We start from the raw sequence: 14,150 nt of genomic DNA on the forward strand, positions 1-14,150 counted from the left end.
CATTCCACTTCATCCAAGCGGCGACACTTGGAAAACTCTGCGGTTCTCCACTTCTTTTATTAGCGACTTTTTTTTTCTGGAAAATAATGATGTGCAAACAAGTTCGAGAAAGTACAATTCAATTACGAACAACTTTTATTTTCACCTTTCCCCATCAATTACAAAATATCAGAAAAGGCCAAGTAAAAATCGATTGTCTTCAGAACCCGCTTTATGAGGGCGTTGGGGAAAACTTCAGAATTCTCCAACCCAGCATTGGAGCAGGCACCTTAACAACTTACTTACACGACAACCAGAGTTAGCGTGCATATTTAGACTTGCAGCTTAATCTTCTTTCTATTATAGCATGGAAATACTGAACTTCCTGAAACCAGGCATCAGTGAAAACATTCGAGAAAGATTCTACTGCAATTATAACTAAGAAAAAGAAAGGGAATAAAAATATACAAAGAGCAAAACTATTGAACTGGAAAAATACTCTATTTGGATGTCCTTTTTTTTCGCAACACTTACACAGAAAACAACAGCTGAGCGTCATGAGGAATCATCTTATGATATATCTGGAGAAACATATCTATCCAGTTTATAAAACCCCGATTCCATATAATCAACCTATCTCGACACTGCACATTCCCCCCCCCCCCGCCCCCCAGCCTTTCAGAACGTACAGAATGTCAATTCTTTATTCGCAACCTTTAAAGAAAACAGCACTAAATGTCTAATATAAGGTAATGGCTCGCAATGCTTTAATGAGATGTGCCATACTGCTTCTATCGGGCTTTCCATCTGCATTCATTGTCCTTTTCAGTGGCTGGATTGAAATAAACCCAGAGTAGTCCAAAAACGTGCTGAGTAAACACGGTTCTGTTTGTAAAGCGTCAGGCAACATCTCTGGCTGAAAGATTGGGACATTTTTTCTTGGATTTAGCAAAATAATGACCTACATTACGAATGAGTGATCAGACGGCCATTTCATTGTAAGTTAACAGAAGAGGAAAACCAGTGACGTTGGATACAAACAATGGCATTCTGAATCAGCTTCTTTGATTGACGTTTAGGCTGCCCGACCTCGGGGAATAGGTTTCATTACGGAGAAGCACGCGAACGTTAGGTAGGATTATTATTTCAAGCCAGCTTTACAGTCCCCAATTTTATTTCAAAATTAAACAACATCGAAAATCTAAATGACTGGTGGGCTACGCAGAAAGAAACACAAGATGAAGTGGGGCACAGACTCGTACACGCGACTCTGCTATAAACATATTTAGTTGCATGTGGGAACATTTGTTTACTTTTATGTTAATTTGTGCTCTAATGTTAATTCCATCTTGCATCGCGAGCAGTTCAAAGGTCCTTCCGACCATGAAGAACCAGTGACTTTACAGTGCAAAAAGTCTTGATTTTTGAAAAAGTTAATTTTTGAGAGACATTTGATGAACGTAGGATTTCAAAGGTCAGGATATATTCTGTCACTTCGATCAGCGGGAACGACGATTCCTTGCTGCTGCTCCAAAAGATATCAGATATTCGCCATCTGTGGGTGTTTTGGAAATTTAAGGAACGAGCAGTTTTCCAAAGCGCCACATTTAAAAAAAGAAACTTCCAAGATCTTTCTCCTCGGTACTGGGCAATGGGAACATGAAGAAATCTCCCATTCTCGACAGGTATGCCCGGGTTTCTGGTGGAACTAAACAAAGCTCCATCTGGTTGCGTTAAGTTTCAGTTTCGGAGACCCAGCAATCGAGAAGGAAAGCCCCGCTCACATACTGCCTGCCTTTCTAAAACCTTATGCACACGCGGAACTTACACTTATTTTATAGTTTTTGCTTTGATATTTAAACACCTTTGAGACGAGAGGTCTCCCTCCGTAGGACCTGCCTTTGGAATTATATGAAAACACCTTTCGACTCATCATTAACTTCGAGGGGTTTCCCCCCCCCCCCCCCCAAACCATTCCTAAGATAAAAGTGCTTTTGTACGGTGGATCATTATTCGACGCCCCGATTCCCAACCCCCACTACCACCTCCTCCCACTAACTACCATCCCCCGGCCCTTTATTGTTTTGCTGTGTGATATCCTCTAAATCGCAGGACCGTTTAAATAAACACTCTGGGGAGAAGTAGAATCGCGTGTCTTTTCTAGAGAGCAAACCTGCAGCGTCCCACTCCGGCAAGAGGAGGAACTGGAGACAGGCGACTGAGGACCATTTCACTCTCGGATATTTGCATTTCTGCGGGTCCTTCGGCAGCTGAAAGACATTTAATTTTAAAACCGTAATATTAAATTCACACCGATTCAACTTTTCTTTGCCCTGATGTCATTAAAAATGCGCCTCGAAGACCTTAAATTTGCTCATTTTAAACTCGATGATTCCCAAAGCCTTGAAGATATCCAGAAATGATTTTAAATTCTATTGCCAATATTTTATACTGTGTAATTTTCAGGTTAAAAAGAGATACAATCGCTGGATCAAATGACCATGAGCAACATGGTCCTGCGAATCTGAAAGCAACACTCTTCCTTGGATATCTCCTATAAACATTGTTGCCAAAAGTAGTGACTTTCTGGACGAGTTTCACTGCAAGAATTGGGGAAGTGTATAATAGATTTCAGTCTTTTAGATAAAGTGAGTACGGTTTTACCCGGAGTTGGGATTAGCGGAGTTCAACGCTGAGAGCATAAGTGGACACCGTGAAGAGTTTCAGTTACCACCACACAATACTGCTCGACATGCCAGCTCTCTCCACACTTCCAGAAATGGACCTCCCATGGAAATCACTGTTCATACTTTAACCAGTTTGTCATTCAATGAACGGAATTATCAACATGATGGAATTAAACTGAGATTGTTCTGCATTCTAATTTTCCTTATTAAAACAATACGGTTTTCACCGATGGACTGAATTTCAAGGTTTTAAACGCACATTCTCCGATGAAATGAATCTAAAATGTGATCATAAAACTGGTTAGGGGAGGAATTTAAGTCAGAGCTGGGACATTATATGCTGCAATCTAACCCATCGAAAGCAACCACCCCTTAAATTTCAGTGAATCTGAAACAAGGACCCACGAGCAGTAAGGAAAAAAAAAAGGTCTTCGAACCTGAGGGGTTTCCCGCACAAAAGGCCACCCGCCGACGTCGGTCCTTTGCTAGGGCAGCATGTATGAATTTTAAAGTATATACCACTGTGGCCAACAAAACTTTTTGCGTCAGTATGATCACACTGCGTTTCAAACAAACATTTCAGTTCTCAACTTCACAAAGTCAAAAATGCACTTAGGCTGCGTTTGCCGGATGCCTGTTAGAATGGATCCAAGTGTGTTTAGCATAGGTATTACAACATATTCTCATCCCATTTATAATTTAATGCGGATTATCATGTTTTGTTTCTATAACCTCAAAATACTATGGGTAAGTAGGGAGGGAAATATGACCTTTATTTATTTTATGTGACAAAATACAAGAGACGTGTTGGATTAGTAAAATTGCCAGAATGATGCACAATGTAATATCAAAATAAATTGACTGGAGAATCCTTTATACTTTTTTTTAACTGTCTAATATTTTAGATATGAAGATGTGCAAAGGTAGAGATTTTTTTTAAAATAAGAGAAGCTTAAATGCAAACTGCAATAAAACATCAAAAAAAGTTCCCAAAACCTCTAAGATAATGATTTACTTGAATGCTGGCACCATCATAGATAGAATGAAAAGATACTCTGCCTGTTGTATTTAACCATGTTAGGGAGCAAACTGCAAACTAGAACATTTGTGAAAATAACAATCCCAGGAGACACGTTTCCTCAGTGCAAGAAAGAATCAAAATGTCATTTTTCTGGAAACCACTGGATGTTTGGAGAAGACAAAAGTGGGGAAATAGCCAATTGATCCAGAAGCATTTGGAGAGATGTGGACGTCCCTTCGTGGGGTCTAAAATGACATAACCTCCCCAGTCATGGCTACTAACCTACTGAGCAGCATTATCTGTTTTAGTTGCATTGGTTGCAAACCACTGTGGATCCAAAATCCGTTACTAAACAATTAGACACACCACTAAATACAAAGAGCATGTTTATAGTAACTGCAAAAAAATTTCAAGTTGGTTACTGTACTGAAACATAATGCTCTACAGTTACTTTCTCAAACCATATGCACATATTAAATGTCCTTCTGCTTTTGCTAATTAAAGGCAAGAAGCATGTATCTAGATAGTGTTTTCCAGAACATCTTTATATGCTTCACAACTCGTATTTTTTGTGGTGTGCTCACTGCTCTAACAGAAGAAAGACAACAACTTTTGCATAACAAACTCCAAAAATCAGCAGTGAGACAGATTTCTTTTTAATCATTTCCTATTTCGAACAACAATTTGTTATCCTTAGCTTGGGGTCTGCAGAAAATATTAACCATGATCCCGACTTTTTTCCAATCCAATTCATTTATACATTTAAGAGATAACAATTGACCTATAACAAACTTCTCTACATCACTTAAGTTAATCATTCCCTTTACTCTTGTTCTCTGCCACTGTATGATCATTTTCATCTTATTTGCATTTTTAATATTTAAATTAGCAAATGCATTTTAAAGACCATATTAATTACAACACTTACACTTTCAGCTGATTTTTTAAAAATTCCAATTAGTTGCTCATTCAAAACATGCCCTATGGAAATCTGACTGGTACTGATTAAGTCACATTTTACCTGATGCTTGGCAATTTCATCCTGTAATAGAGACATTAACTGTTTGAGGGGGAGGACGTGGACATGTCCTCGGGCCTGCGCAAAGGAGCTTTTAGGTGGAGTGCAGTGTGAGCAGTACTGGCCCCACCCTTTACACCCATGGTTCGTGTGCAGTGGCCAAGCAAGCGGGGGCATGGCAGCGATGTCCTCGGGTCATAGGTTTTGTATCGGAGTGTAAACCAACTGTTTACCAACAACTTACTGCCCAATAATTTCCTGATTTATGTGAGTTTCCTTTTTAGCAAAGGGCAATTGCATTTAGCATCTTCCAATACCAGGCAACAATTGAATATGATCAGCATTTCTTAGGATCTTTGGGTGGAAAACATTCTGATGTCCACAATATAATTTTCATTACATAGTAGCCTCTAGCAAATGTTCACTGCTGACCTGTGGTGGTTTTATAATCTTATAGCATCAAGTCAGAATGGCAGATACTTATTCATTTATCTACTATTCTGACTCAATGCTATAAACCTGCTGTCAATGGGCATTTACCTATATTTTTAAATTTAAATTTATTAAATGATTTTTTTAAAAATTAGACATATAGCACGATAACAGGTCCTTTCAGCCCACAGGCCTGTGCTCCCCATTTACACCCAATTAACCTTCACTCCCTATATGTTTTGAAGGGTGGGAGAAAACCAGAGGAAACCCACGCAGACACAGGGAGCACGTTCAAACTTCTTATAGACAGCGCAGGATTCAAACCCCATCTCTGGTATTTCAAGAGCATTGCGTTATTCACTATGCTGCCCTATTGATCTGGTTATTTCACACTTAAAGAAACCGTTTTTATAGAACTAGCTAGCAACAGTAGGTGTTATTTTATTTTATTTGACTTTTGATTTTCCAAGACTCACACAAATCCAAAACAACAATAGAATCTTTTTCAACAATAATATATTACGTTCAGAGCTCATTTCCTGCCCATCCCTCCCATACTCTAATACCACGAGGAAAAAATAATGTAAATTAAACAAACATAAAGAACCAAAAATAGAGTCACAGACGCTTAAAGGAACCAAATATAAACCCAAAATAACATAAAGTAAAATGAAAAAAACACGAAACAAGAGATCATCTGCACCACGACCCACATCATTTATCTCAATCGTTCCACTATTAATACTATTTCGAAGGAATGTAACTATATCTGTGAACCTATATGCTGCAGACAAGGCTTCCATATCCTAATGAATGTGTCATATTTTCTCCTTAAATTGTATGTGATTTTCTCCAGGGGAATACAACTCTGTAACTCCATATTCCATCGTGTAATGTTTAGTTGGGAGTCGGACTTCCACATGACCGCTACAGGCAAAGCAACCTTCGCAAACTGAATTTGGTGTCTGGACAATTTAAAACTCTCATCCACAATGTTTCCCAGAAGATAGTGCCATGATCGTGTTGACCAAGTCCTCAACGGTGGAACAAGTGGATGAAGTTACTCTGAACACAATGCTGTGAAGACGGATGAAGGCTGCAACAAATCTATCACCCCCAATCGTTGAGGTTTTCATGTCATTGCAATTAGTTGATTGATTTGTGAAATATCGTGTATTTCTTGGAGTGCAACGTCAAGTACATGTTAAATATATGCACAGGCATCTTCACTCCGTGGATTATTGGAACGAAAGGCATCATCCTCGACTACAAGGGATAGCCACGACATCTGATCATGTGAACCAATGAATTGGGAGGAGAAACTGGCTATTCCACTTTTGAAGCCTGCTCTGCCATTTGATAAGATCATAGCTGATCTGATTGCATACTCCACTCCACATTCCTGTCTGCCTGTCTTATCCTTGCAGCACCTTGCTTTTTTATCAGGTATCCATCTACCTCTGCTTTAAAAATATTAACGACTCTGCTTAATTCACCCTATGAGGAAGAGAGTTCTGAGACCCAGACCCATATACCCTGAGAGAAAAAAGGCTCTTTTCTGTCTTGTGTGTAATGTACAAGCAATGTATAAACAGTACATAATAGTCTGTGTTAATTATGATAGTTGATTGAATCCTTATGCTAAACAGAGAGTGTACAAGTACGAGAGTTGATTATCGTAAATGTCAGCTACACCAACATTCTTATTTTCTGCAGTCATAAGATACACCAACTCTAATAGTATAAATTAAATGACCACAATAAGCAAACATTAAAAAAAACAGATCAAACATAGAAAGGTACTCTGGTACCTCAGGGGGCTGCTCTGGCATCGCATGGGGCTGCTCCAGGCACCTCATGCGGGGGTGGGGGGGGGGGGGGTGGTGGAATCCAGCATCTCCTGGTCACCATTTTTAGTGAGCTCTGGCACTTAAAAAATTAGCACTGCACCCCTGGGCTTCTGTTCTTTCTGCCTAAAGATACCTGCAAGAATAGATTGTGGCCAGAGTGATGAAAATCTTTAATGACATTGGCTGTCTTTGTGAGGCACTATTCTATACAAATATCTTCAGTGGGTAGGAGGTCAGTGCCTGTGATGAACTTGGTTAGGTTTGCCACTCTCTGCAGCCTTCAGCATTTCTGGACACTCATGTTTTGAAAGCAGGCTATGATGCAACCAGTCAGTATACTCTCCTTAGTGCACCTGCAGAAATGCGATAGAGTATTTGATTAACCTACTGTTGCTAGCTAGTTCTATAAAAACGGTTTCTTTAAGTGTGAAATAACCAGATCAATAGGGCAGCATAGTGAATAACGCGATGCTCTTGCAATACCAGAGATGGGGTTTGAATCCTGCGCTGTCTATAAGAAGTTTGAACGTGCTCCCTGTGTCTGCGTGGGTTTCCTCTGGTTTTCTCCCACCCTTCAAAACATATAGGGAGTGAAGGTTAATTGATTAACCAAATCTCCTCAGACTTATTAGAAAGTAAAGGGATCAGTGTACTTTCTTCATGTACCTTTAGTGTGCTGGCTCCAGGAGTGGTCCTCCGATATATGGAAGCCCAAGAACTTGAAGAGAGATTGAAAACTTGGCTGAATGCTGCATCAACAATAACCTTGCGCTCAATGTCAGTCCCTAAAACCAAGGAGTTGATGCTGACTTCAGGAAGGGATAGCCAGAGGTTTACAATCTAGTGATTATTGGGATATCAGAAGTGGAGACAGTGAGCAAATTTAAGTTCTTGGGAGTTACTATCTCGGAGAACTTTCCTGGACATAACACATGAAAGCTATCATGAAGAAAGCACGTCAGCGCCTTTACTTCCTCAGGGGATTGAGATGACACCTGAAATCCTGGCAACTTTCTATAGATGTGTGGTGGAAAATGTGCTGAGTGGCTGCATCACAGTCTGGTACGGGGGCACCAATACCCTTGAGTATAAAGCCCTGCAAAAAGGTAATGGACACAGCCCAGGACATCACAGGCAAACCCCTTCCCACCATTGAGAATATCAATGGGGAACAGTGCTGTCGGAGAGCAGCAGCAATCATCAAGGATCCACACCACCCAGCACATGTCTGACCTTACTGCTACCATCAGGAAAGAGATCACAAAACTCGCACTACCAGATTCAGGAACAGCTGCACCCCCTCCACCATCAAACTCCTCAGCAACAAACTCAATCAGGGACTCATGTAAGGACTCTTGTTTTTGCACTTTATTGTTTGTTTTTTCTCCTCTATGAATTGCAGTCAGTTGTTTACATGTGCACATTGTGTACAGTTTTCTTTTGCACTACCAATAAATGGTGATTCTGCCTGGCTCAGGGGAAAAATGAATCTCAGAATGTCATTTATGTACTCTGACAATAAATCTCAAATCTGAATCTGAACCTCTCTACTGTCATCCGGTTAATGAAGACAGGTGCTTGGTCCTTTGGCCTCCCCTTCCTAAAGTCCACAATAAACTCCTTGTCACAGTGATGTTGAGAATACAATTGTCAATCACCAAACTACATTCTTAATCTCAATCTTATATTCTAGCCCATCGTATCTTGTTTTTTAGCCAACAACTGTGGTCTCGTCAGCAAATGCATTGTTGCAGAACTTCGCTATGCAATCGTGAGTGTTTAGGGAATAGACTATGGGATAAAGCACACAGCTTTGATATGTCACGGTGTGGATGATCAGTGAGGAAAGATGGTGTGGCCAATCCGCATTGATTGGTGTCTACAAATGAGGAAATTGAGGATCCAGATGCAAAGGGATGAACAGAGTTCCAGATCTCTGAATTTGATTACAAGTTTCTTTTGTATAATAGTGTTAAATGCTGAGCTGAAATCAATGAACAACAGCTTGATGTAAGTGTACTTGTAGTCTAGGTGACCTAACCAAGACTACATCTAAATTTCACCCTCATCAGAAACAAATGATCTATTAACAACCAAGCTCTCCACAAATGAACAAACTTTTGTAAAATATATGTTTGTTTGTGGTCCTATTCCTCTTCCACTGGACAAGTCTTTATCTCTTATTTAATTATAGAAAAGGGTCACAGGAGAGCTTGTCGAAGTGTTGAGCCATTATGTTAGACATTCAACACCTGAGTGGGCAATTTCAATTAAAAAAAAACTCAAAAAAGACTCCTCGTCGCCACCCAGAACTTCCCCTTTGATAAAAGCCACCTGAGCAGCTCAGCCCCGCTTTGTTCAAAGTAAACTCTAAACCTCCTGATCAGCAGTGCAACAGATTGCGCACAGTCCCAAATCTGTCTACTAGAGTGGAATAGATCTGGGCTGTCACAAGTAACTGCTTTATACAAATGTGATTTTTGGTTGAGAGCCAGTGAATTACATGAAATTGGAGCTTCCTGCCAACCTTACCCAGTTGCCATCATATAAATGTGAAACAATCAAGATGAAAGCGAAAAGAATGGCCTTTGAAAGGACAAAATAACATGTTTCTGTTTAGCAGGTCTGATGTTAGATTTTACTGCCTGATTTCCTTTGATTACTTGCTAATAGATGTGAGAAATAGGCCGCTGAAATGGTGGAAATTTTAAGTCCTTCTGTGCACTTTACTGCTCCTATGTACCATATTGACACTACTGATTGAGTGCTTTTATTTTTTTATAGGCCAACTTAAAAAGCTAAACCTCTGAAGTTCCCCGGGGTAAATAATTCCAAAGTTTCATTATCTTCCTCCTCACGTCTGAATTTGATGATTCTAGAAACTATGTTCCCTAGCTAAATTTCCTCTGGAGGGGAAATCTTTCAGAATCTTATATCTTAATAATTTTTTCCTAAATATCAGTGAGTACAGGCCCAACTTGCTCAATTATTCCCTATGGGAGAACATTTTCATTCCAGGAATCAATCAAGTGAATCTTCTTTGAATTGCCCACCTACAAATATAGCGCAAAACTCTATCAATATTACAAGTATGGTCTCATCCACGATCTGTACGATTGAATCAAGTCTTCTACTTTCGTTCTCCACCTCCCTTTTAATAAACGTCAACATTTTATCTGCCTTGCTGTACTGACAATCTCACTTTCTTTGCTTCATAAAGTTAGACAGCTGGATCCTTTTGTACAGCAGCATTCCACAGATACCACCTGTTTTTTTTTAAAAAAAAATATTTAAGTGACCTGCTAATGAAAAATGGCAAATAATTTTTCCCAACTTCCCCACTAATAATCTAATATAAAATTAATCATTTGAAATGACTGGAAATGAAAATCAGGATAAGGTTAGGACGGTGTAGATGGGTTATCCAATCTTATACATCATGGGCTCAAACAAATTACCTCAAAAAAGCACAAGGGCAAACTAGAATTTGGAGTCATCTTTGATCCTCATTTATCTGCAATAATATTCACCTCCATAAATCCAATCTTCAACCCGTTTTTTGAATTTCTGTGCCTATACAGTGCATGGTTTGTTAACTCCAAAGGATGACAATTTTTCTCAAGCCCAATATTTCAGTAACAATTGGGTCTAGAGCAGTGGTAGTTAGAAGAACAGAAATTCAATAAGTTGAAGATTTGCATGTTTAAGAGGTGAGTTTAGAGCAGTGGTTTTCAAACTTTTTCTTTCCATTCACATACCATCTTGGGCAATCCCTTTCCAATCACAGAGCACCGATGGTATAGGGATTATTTAAGGTGGTATGTGAGTGGAAACAAAAAGTTTGAAAACCACTGCTCTAAACTCACCTCTTAAACATGCAATTCTTCAACTTATTGAATTTCTGTTCTTCTAACCAACATCTTTGCCTCCTTTCATTATCATATTCTTTTTCTCATCAATAATAATCTTTCTCCCTATCACCATCTAACTTTTCAAACTTTTTTCTTTCCACTCACATACCACCTTAAATAATCCCTTACTAATCACAGAGCGCCTATGGTATAGGGAATACTATATGAGTGGAAAGAAGAAACTTGTAAACCATTGGTCTAACTTGTAGAAAACTCTTCTTCGATTTTCATCAATTACAGCCTATCCCCAACCTCCCCATCATGTCGAAGAATACTGAGAGGTAGACAAATTGAAGAGTCAGAGACATATTGCATTTCCTGTATGAATACACCAAAAGCCTCTCAATTTGCAATCACTCCAAAAGAAGACAGAAAGGTTGTAAGGCAAAAGAAATGTTGAATAAGAATAAGGATTTAGAGATCATGTTGTTATGCTCTAATGTGCACTTTAATGCTCTAAAGTTGGTCAATACAGTATTATTTTTGAGCGGAGCAAATGAGATTCCTTGCTTTTTTTTTGAAAGTAAAAAATCAGTATGGGTTAATATAGAATTGAATAAAATATGAGAGAGGAATGTATATATAATTGGGAACCAAAATTGATGGTTGATGACAAGGAGACATCATTATTGAAACAATTCCTTAATATTTGGAATAAAATAAATGATGCTACTGATGGAAGAGGGTCTAAATCGCCTAAAATGCCATTGATCCAAAATTCTCTTATCGCTTTTTCAAGGGATAATCAATTGTTAATTGTTAATGTAGAAGATTGTTATGAAAGAGGTTAGTTAATATCATTTGAGCAATTGAGGAATAAATATGCCATACTGCATAATAGTTCTTCTGTAACTTTCAATTAAGAGCATATTTGAGGGCTAAGCTTGAACCAATCATGTTTTACTGAAGCAGAACTTCTTATTAGGAATGGAATTGTTTAAAAAAAACTTCATTGATATATTCATTATTACAAGCAGGAACTCCCAAACCAGGACTTTATAGATCTAGACAAAGATGGGAATCAGATTTAAATATTATAATCGATGAATGAACATGGGAGAATTTGTGTAGAGATTGTATGACTAATGCTATTAATATAAGATATAGACTAGTCCAATGCAACTTTTTAGATCAACTGTATCTTACACCACAGAAGTTGAACAGATTGAAATCAGATTTATCGGATCAATGTTTTAGGTGTAATGAAGATGTAGGATCTTTTAAACATTCAATGTGGTCTTGTCCTAAAGTAAGGTCATTTTGGGCAGATTTATTAATTTTTATGGAACAGTTATAGGAATTTTATTTTTGCAAAGTCCTGATTTATTTTTATTAGGAAATATTAAGTTAAAATTATCAATCCACCAACTGGAATTTCTTAGTGTTAGCAGTAGTGAGGAAATGTATTGCAATTACTTGGAAATCTGATATATCTCTGGCTATGAAGAAATTCAAAGTTATATTCCTTTGGAAAAAATGTACCTATAATTTGAGGAATAAATACCCCATGAATTTTTTTAAAATTGGCATCTGTATTCCCAAATAATGGAATTAAATTTGCAATAATGTCCTTCCTATGCCTCTAGACCCCTGAGATTCTCCTCTGAGTGGTTATGAATGATCTGGAGATATGTGCTGGATGACATCTTTCTCTGCAAGCCAGAATTTCTTTTGATTTTTTTTTCTTTCTTTTTACACCTATAAAGTTATATTAAATTACTTTATATTATTTTGAAGGTGTGGTTGGGAGGGAGGGAGTTTATTGATAATTATAACTACTACATGTATGGAAATATTTAAAATAGAATATTTAAAAAAATGTTGGGCAATAAAATTTGACAACCATATTTAAATTCCGTAGGAGCACTATTACAATGTGGATTACCATGCCTCACCCATTTATCCCTCAATCTTTGGGAGGGGGGGGGGAGGTCAAGGGAAGAAAACAGCCCGAGCACTGGCTGCCACCTGACATATATCTTATACCTTTATTGTGAGCATCTTCATTGTTGTGTGTAACTGTGGTTGGTTAAGTGTTAAATGTTGAGGGTGGTGGAGGGGGGGAGGGAGGGGGACGAAAAGAGCTTGAACTCTTCAGAAAACCTTGCACAAAACTGGTCATTGTAAATTGTAGTCAATGCTGATACTGTTAACATTGACACTAATAATGTTGATAACTGTTTGAGTTTAAGTTTGGAAAATCATAAATAAAATATTTTTTAAAAAGTTGGTCAATATGATCAAAGGAAGAATGACCAGTGAAATTGGCTATTTATTCTCCTGTGGCCTAGATTCAATGAAATCCAGATTCAATCCTAGATTCCTAGATTCAATCCTAGATTCCTAGATTCAATCCTAGATTCCTAGATTCAATCCTAGATTCAATGAAATCCAGATTCAATCCTAGATTCAATGAAATCCAGATTCAATCCTAGATTCAATCTTAGATTCAATGAAATCTAGCTTTTATCACAGTGACAATAAAAGCGGGAAAAAAAATAAATTACTTTTTTTTACATCTTGCTCTTTTGGTAGTTTTCTACAAAGCGTAAGAAAGGAACTCTGAATATTAGAGAAGATAATAAGTGTTATTTGAATTCAAAGAGTGAATGTTTCATTTGCTCTTTGAAAAGAAGTGAAGACAGATAATTTGAAAATACAACAATGGTATATAGAAATGAATAAATGTATTCCATTAGAAAAAATAACATATAGTTTAAGAAATAATATTGAAATATTTGAACAAATATGAGAGTCTTACATGAAACTCAATAGAGAAAACCTACCGGGGACATTCACTACCTAAATTAACGAAAGGAGAAGGAAATGAAAAGAATTGACTCAGTGGAATTTCTTGTTTATTTTTATTGAATGACAACATTGTTTGACTGGTTTAATGTATCTTAGATTTTGTACTTTAAATGGATGGGAGGGGAGGTAGGGAGGGTGGGATGGGAGGGTGGGGGGAGAAAATGGCACCGTATATATTTGAAAAGGAAAATGTATGTATCATGGTCAATGTGGTTTATGGTGTGAAAAATAAAAAAAAATTAAAAAAAAAGAAAAGAAGTGAAGACATTGGTTGTTGATGAAATCTAATCACAGAAAAGGAGACATTAACATTGAATATGTCACCTCGTTCTGAAGTTGAAATGCAGTGAAGTTTTGCAAGATTTGTGTGTAGTTGATTAAGTAAATAAAAGAAATCCAAAAGTATTTTGTTTCCAATGATACCTCTAGGTTTTATGTTTA

This window comes from Narcine bancroftii, chromosome 1 (genome assembly GCF_036971445.1).
Source record: "Narcine bancroftii isolate sNarBan1 chromosome 1, sNarBan1.hap1, whole genome shotgun sequence".
NCBI classification, from domain to species: domain Eukaryota; kingdom Metazoa; phylum Chordata; class Chondrichthyes; order Torpediniformes; family Narcinidae; genus Narcine; species Narcine bancroftii.